Here is a 7,269-nt window from a genome sequence, read left to right as displayed (position 1 = left end):
CTTTTCATGCATTCCCACCGGTTCTGGGTACTTTTGTCATATATCTGACATTCGAAGGTTCGGTGCGGTAAGTATAAAATCCGGAAAATAGTTTTATTACAATGTCTAACATTCCCATAAACTTACGAAAAGAGATTAAAAATGTTCATGTTCGTAAAAATATAATTTATGTCCCTTCTTTATTTATCTTTTAGGATTACTGTAATATTTACCAAGAAAGCCTTGGAATCATGTTAATAAATTCAATTGCTCATCAAATATAAGAGGACGAAATACGTATGAATTAGCGGAATCTCGTCTTCCCCCACTAAGTGAGAAACAAAGTTATATATAACACAGGATTACGCTGTAACAGAATGCATTGGCACATATTTGTTCACAAGTTGATTCTGAGTTATGATTGGTTATCGACATTGTACATTTTGTTGTTTAGTTACGAATTATATAAATGTAGTTTGTTGCCTACTAGCGGCAGCGTATATTGGCTGTGAGAGATCCCGAGTTCTTCAGGTCAGCCCTTTTGGAATAGCTCAAATAATGCGACTCGTAAGTCGATGTCGTTTAATTTCGATGTTTGTGATTGGTCGAGAGACTAATGTGCCAGTCACGTGTTAGTTTTTCAACCAATCACACTAAAACGCCAGGAATCGTGTCGTGTTTTTTGCCAAATTTAAAGCAGTCTGCTAAATTTTGATACGATTTTAGAAACATTTTGTTACATACAAAAAGTAGATTATGCCGGAACCCGGGATTGAACCGGGGACCTTTAGATCTTCAGTCTAACGCTCTCCCAACTGAGCTATTTCGGCTGATGGTGAGAAGGTTTTTTATGGCACCACTCGAAATATTAAAAGTAAATTCGGTCACGTTATAGGTTAATATCAGGTTGGATAATATTATGTATTGCCGCACCTTACATCAAGATATAACATAAATATTCACGGAGTCTTCGTAGGACTGTTATATTTGTCAATAGTTATTTTATTGTAGACTAGTTTTTTCCCACCACTTTGCCTATGTTATAGTCCGTTATTTAGAAAATTTGTATCTTGTTTCACTTAGATCGAATAGAATTTTTGGATCGTATCAGTAGTCTTTGAGATTAATTCCTAAATATAATTTACTTGTTAATATTGAAAAAAATATTGTTTTAGCATACGGGGCCTTATTATCTCCTATCTCCTTGATGGGTGGGACTATGCAGGCACATTAGGAAGGCTGCAGTCTTCGACACGTTTGTAAAAAAATATATTATAAAAAACCGCGATAAAATTCGTAAAATAGTTTTATTTCAATGTCAAACATTCGCGTAAAGATAAGATATCAGAATATTGTATATGCAAGTTGTATAATTTCCAAAAAAAAAATGGGCAAGAAATCATCAAATTTTCCGGGATAATTAATTCAAGGATGTCAGTATCAATATATCCGGGGTAATTCATTCAAGACTATCAGTGTCAGATGGAAAGTAATTGAAATGCATTAAAACGTCAGAGAGTATGTCGGTATTATTAAAGTATGGGCTAATATATTTAGCAATGCAGCTGTGCTGTCTGCCACTCACTATACAGCCGTGCTAAGCTGAAAAGCGGTATCTCAAAAAAAATGAAAGTCTTGATTTTTATGTCGTCAGATATCTTAAAGAAATACGCATCCAATGAACTTACTTAAATAACGGTATCTTGTTTAGAACTTGTTAAAAAAACCTTAAAAGAGTTTCTTTATATCAGTTTTACATACAAAACTATAAAACTATATTTACAAAACTTCGATTATCTCGAAATTACGTTTCCCTGACATACCGCTTTTGCGTTTAGCACGGCAGTATAGCATACGGAAAATTATAATGTACTAGATACATGCGTACATTAATCGTGAAAAATGAAAATTGTCATTAGTTTCTCGTATCTTCTTAAAACCTAACAAATGTAATGCGGGAAAAAGAGAATATTTTGAGGTATATGACATTAAAATAATCCATAAAAAATCTCATTCAATACATGTACGAAAAAAGGTATAATTTGTATGTACTGGTGTTCTTCCCCTTTTTTTGTTAAAATTAAATGAAATTATTTATTTGAAACTCTAATATGATTTATATTATTTACATTCCGTCAATATTAATTCTATCATTAATACGTAAAGTTCCCACCAGAGACGAACGGGTAAGAAACTCTGTTTTTGTTTTCAAAATTAGTTTAAAGTATTGGTAAACTGCAGTAAAAAAAAATATTTTTATATTACAGTTGATAGAGTAGTTCATTCATATGGTCGCAAAAAACATTATAAAGTGCGTCAAGATGTTGTATCCACTCCGCAGTATGTTAAACAGTATTACTTCTTATCTTAGGAATATTATAAATACGAAAGTTTGTGAAAATGTTTGAATGTTTGTTACTAGTAAACACAGAAACAGTTAAACAGATTAGGATGAAATTTGACACACGGGTAGACCATGTCCTGGGTAAATATATAGGATACTTTTTATTCCAGAGGTTAGCTAGGAAACAATAGAGTTTTTAATCGATTGGTTCAATAGATGGCGCTAGTGTACAGGTGGCAGTGTTTTAGGCACTTTTTTAGCAGTAAAGGCTTTCACGCAAGCAAAGCCGCGAGCAAAACCTAGTTCTAAATAAAATAAAAAGTAACGTTTTTACATAACTTGAAGTCAGCACCTACTGTATGTTTAAAAGCAAACTCATGTCGGTCTCGCTCCACCTTCCGGATATGCACTCTATTAGCATTTTATGTGGAGTGCAACATATAAAAGCCTGGGCATAAGCCACGTCACTCTTTATAACACCCTAAGAGTTTCGAATTTTCGCTGAAATGTGCTGAAGATATGTATTAGATCGCGTTGGAATGTACGAGAGTTTTTTGCGTGAGAGCCTTAGAATAAGAGTCTTCAAAGATACATGTTTATATTTAGAAACGGTTTTAAAAAAAATAAATGATTTTAATTCTTTAGTATAAGAAAGGTTGTATTAGCCTGGCAGTATCTACACTATAATAGTAGTGACAAACAATGAAGTTATAGAGCATTAAAAGGAGTAAACATGTGGCTTTGTACACAAAACCAACATGAAGTAACTTACTGTCGCGTTTTGTATGGTGAATGAAATTTCTGGAGACTAAAAAGTCATTTGCCGAAACCCGGGATCGAACCAGGGACCTTTAGATCTTCAGTCTAACGCTCTCCCAACTGAGCTATTTCGGCTGTAGTATCTTAGTAGAAATAAGGTAACGTTATTTTTAAGCCTTTTAATTATAACTTAATGAAATATTTTTTCTATTGTTTTCATACTTCAAGAAAATAATACATAAACACTTTTAAGAAATAAATTAAGAACAGATTCTCTCCATATAACAATATAGGAGAAGCTCCTGTGCGCGTACATTAATAGAAAACTATAAAAAGAAAAGGAGTGACTAAACAAGAGTTATGGAACAGAAGCCAGCGATTTTTAGACTTATTTTCTGTGTATTTATTTCTCTGTTTGATAGCGCACCTTTTAGAAACCACTGATTTTTAATGTGGTTTTTACAGTGAGACAGAGTGTAATTGGGAGCAAAATATAGGGATACTTCAGTGATACAATTATTTTTTATAATATCAAGATTTTATAGAAGCAAATGTTTGTTTTTCTAAATGGTATAGGTAAAAACGATCAAGATTGGTCACCTGATATTGATTGATCTCCTCTGTCATGAACACCGATAGCTCCAGAAGATTTATGGATGCCTCGTCTCCTTTAAAATAACGAAATAGGGATTAGGAAAGGCATAAGTCAAAAAGCCTTTCTACCATCAGCCGAAATAGCTCAGTTGGGAGAGCGTTAGACTGAAGATCTAAAGGTCCCCGGTTCAATCCCGGGTTTCGGCAAATAAATATTTTTTGACATTACAAATTCAAAATGATCTGGTCTTTAAGATGGTTATGGATATGTAGCGACAGCGTCGCACATAGTATCACGTAGAAGCTTGGACGAGTGTTAACTCACGTACGTCACGTACCACATTAGTATATAAGCACCATTTGTACATAGAATAAATCAGATCAAATACCCGCTTGTGTCTTATAGCAAAGATAAATATGATCGAACCAGAGATTTGTAAGTCCAAAAAACCGTCATCAACCACAGTGTAGCTAGACATAAATCCCCAGATTTCTAGACCCACATATTACTAGATGCATCCAACTATTCACGATCTATCTATCTTTTACTGGTCCAAAAACAACATTTTAAAATTGTAAGCATCTTGTAAACATCAGTTAAACCAACAGACGTATTATCAAGCATTGCAGATATCTAAGGAAGCGAAGTAATAGAAACTTGGGACGTTACCTTCGAACATAAAAACCAATCACCTAAGCTTCCTCACAGAAAGTTCACAAGTAAACGAGATTGAAACAATACTAGACTACGAACGATACGATTTTGTTATAACCACTCGGATTATTGCATCCGCCATCTTGTTTCTGGCCGTTTATTGAGTTGACTTGGAAGTGTTAAAATGAGTCAAACTGTGTGAGGCTGGTGAATTAGTCACTGGCTTGGTTGCGTATTTATTGATGGTAGATCACATATGCGAGGATTGCAGTACGACTGTAAATTACTTTTACCGTTACGCATGAGTGAACATGGATTTGGCTGTTTCGGTTTGAAAGACTGTATCCAGCGTAATTACTGGACATTGTGAGACCTAACATCTAATATCTCATGACGTGCGCAAGTGACTGTCACGCAGTACCTTGTAATTAAACTTTCTGTATTGTGCTACTGTTTATAGGCGGTCGTATCGCTGACCATCAGGCGAGCGGCGTACTTGTCTCGTCATTAGACTGATTCAAAAAATTTGCTGAGTTCTTTGCTATGAGATCCGGGTCACGTGATATTTGGAATTGTGCCATTAATGGCAAAAGGGTTGGCCAATATTATATGGGACCTTACATAGCTGGACAAATTTGAAGGTGCCTATCCCCAAATTTGGGAAAAAGCTTGATGCTATCTACCTAGTCTTGCCATAAATATTGTAATAAAGAAAAAAGAAAATTGTTAACTGCAAATAACATTTATTACTTTTACAGTGTGTCAGTTTAATACATAAATATAAAACAATTAAAAATATAAAAAGCTTATTCGAAGTGGTCTCCATTGGCTGCAATACAGTCCTTTAAACGATGAGGCCAGTTATCAATAGAAGCACGCACTCTTTCCATGGGAAAATTCTTCACTGCCAATCGTATAGATTGTTTTAGGGACTCCAAATTATCATGGCGTTTAGAGCAAGCTGTACTCTCTAAAACTGACCACAAATCATAATCCAGCGGATTAAGATCGGGACTAGACGACGGCCAGTCTTCAGCTCTGATGAAGTCCGAAACGTTCGATTCCAACCAAGACTGCGTGGACCGAGCTTTATGACCCGGCGCCGAGTCTTGCTGGAAGGACCATACTTGGTTATTGAACATGGTGATGTTAAGGGGCTTAACTACCTTCTCAAGAATGGTATCTTGATACACTTGTGCCGATGTTTTGATACCTTTTTCACAAAAATATGGCTCAGTCACTCCTTCATAGCTAACACCCCACCAAACCATCACTGAAGTCGGATAATGTCCACGTTGCACTCTGTCGACTAATTGGGAAGCTTCCTTAGAGCTTTGAGCATAAATACGGTCATTTTGTTTGTTAAAATGTTGCTCAATTGTAAAAATTTTCTCATCCGTAAACAAAATTTTTCTGTGACCTCCCTTTGCGTACCGCTTCAGTAGTTGTTTCGATTTTACCACCCTATTCTTCTTTAAATTATCAGTTAAGAAATGGCCAGTGCGTCTCTTATAGGCTGCAAGTCCTAAGTCATCTTTTAAAATACGCGACATGGTTCTAGGTGCTATCTTCATTTCCCGAGATAAAATCTTTTGCTTTCGGACAGGATTTCTTCGAATTCTTTCCCTTACTGCTTTGACCACCTTTTTCGTACGAACACTACGTGGACGGCCAGATCTTTTCTGTCACAAACAGAGGAGGTCTCATTGTACCTATTAATAGCCCGGTACACAAACATTTTACTAATACCAAGTGTATGGAGAGTTTTAAAAATTGCATTTGGCTCCATACCTACTTTGTGTAATGCTATCACAGCGATTCGGTTCTCTTTATCACCCCACACCATTTTAATATCGCAAAATATTTTACAATGTATTGGCGCCAAAATGAGAAAACACAATGAACAATCGTATAAAAATGACAGATTCGAAATTCAAATGTAATATTTTTTTATAATTAAGTGTAACAGTATTTATGGCCAGACTAAGTATATATTGTTTGATCGTATTATGGTATACTAGAACATTATTGCAACATATTAAAAAGAACTGTTAATATTAAAAATAATATCACATCCACCAATATATTTGTTTATAAATACTGTCTGAATTAATTGAAATTTAAAACGTCCATAGTTATATAAGTAATTTTAATGATTATTTAGAAATAATAATAATTATACCTTTACATTGTTTTGACGTATCATAAGTGCAACTTTGTTCGCCTACGTGATAAATAAAATTTTTTAATTATTCAATTTTAATTCCGCATTTTTACGTGCATATAAACCTTACTATAAAATTAAATTCTCAACCCTCACATATTTCATTAAGCAAAAATTCTAGAAACTTCACTGAGCACACAAAAATATTAAGCTGAATGTGAATAAAGGCGAAGAGGAGCGAATTAGGACGAGACTCGCTCGGTAACTTGCGAAATTTTCGCTCCACCACTAGACACAAAAATAGTTAACCGAATTAAGTTTAGCGTGAGTGGAATCCAGAGTTTCTAATGAAGCGTGTTCGGTTAGTGGGTATTTTATGTTCGAAATATGAGGACTACTTTGAAAAATAATAACTGGCTTGTGTTTGTTGTTAAACATCGTGGAAATTTTCAAATGTATTCCAGATTAATGAGGATTAATTACACGTGTTTATGGTACCATGAGAATAATGGTGCTGAAATATTTTTGGTGTAAATTTATTTTATTACGGTCATTGACCTACCTTTTATAGATACGAACGTCCATATAAACTTCTTCTTCTGCTTGCCGATTATCCTGGCCTAGGTGCCAGGGTCGGCCTTCCTACTTCGACCTTTCCATTTCGCCCGATCTTTTGCATCCTGCTTAGTGAGACCATTGACTATCTTATGTTCCCAGAGAACGCCAAGCCAACGCTTCTAGGGCCGTCCCCGGGAACGTACACCCGATAATTAC

At 35.1% G+C, this 7,269-nt stretch overlaps 3 non-coding genes across 3 annotated transcripts; 1 reads left to right on the top strand and 2 right to left on the bottom strand.

Annotated features, from left to right (window-relative positions):
• Nucleotides 1–736: 736 nt before the first annotated feature.
• On the bottom strand, nucleotides 737–809 carry Trnaf-gaa. Its single transcript has one exon. It is a non-coding gene; the product is annotated as a tRNA-Phe (tRNA).
• A 2,335-nt stretch (nucleotides 810–3,144) lies between these two features.
• Trnaf-gaa lies at nucleotides 3,145–3,217 on the bottom strand. The gene has a single exon. It is a non-coding gene; the product is annotated as a tRNA-Phe (tRNA).
• A 593-nt stretch (nucleotides 3,218–3,810) lies between these two features.
• Trnaf-gaa lies at nucleotides 3,811–3,883 on the top strand. Its single transcript has one exon. It is a non-coding gene; the product is annotated as a tRNA-Phe (tRNA).
• Nucleotides 3,884–7,269: the final 3,386 nt, after the last annotated feature.

This window comes from Manduca sexta, chromosome 6, assembly GCF_014839805.1.
Source record: "Manduca sexta isolate Smith_Timp_Sample1 chromosome 6, JHU_Msex_v1.0, whole genome shotgun sequence".
NCBI lineage: Eukaryota > Metazoa > Arthropoda > Insecta > Lepidoptera > Sphingidae > Manduca > Manduca sexta.
The sequence above is the reverse complement of the archived record's forward strand: the minus strand, read 5'-3'. Positions and strand labels throughout refer to the sequence as shown.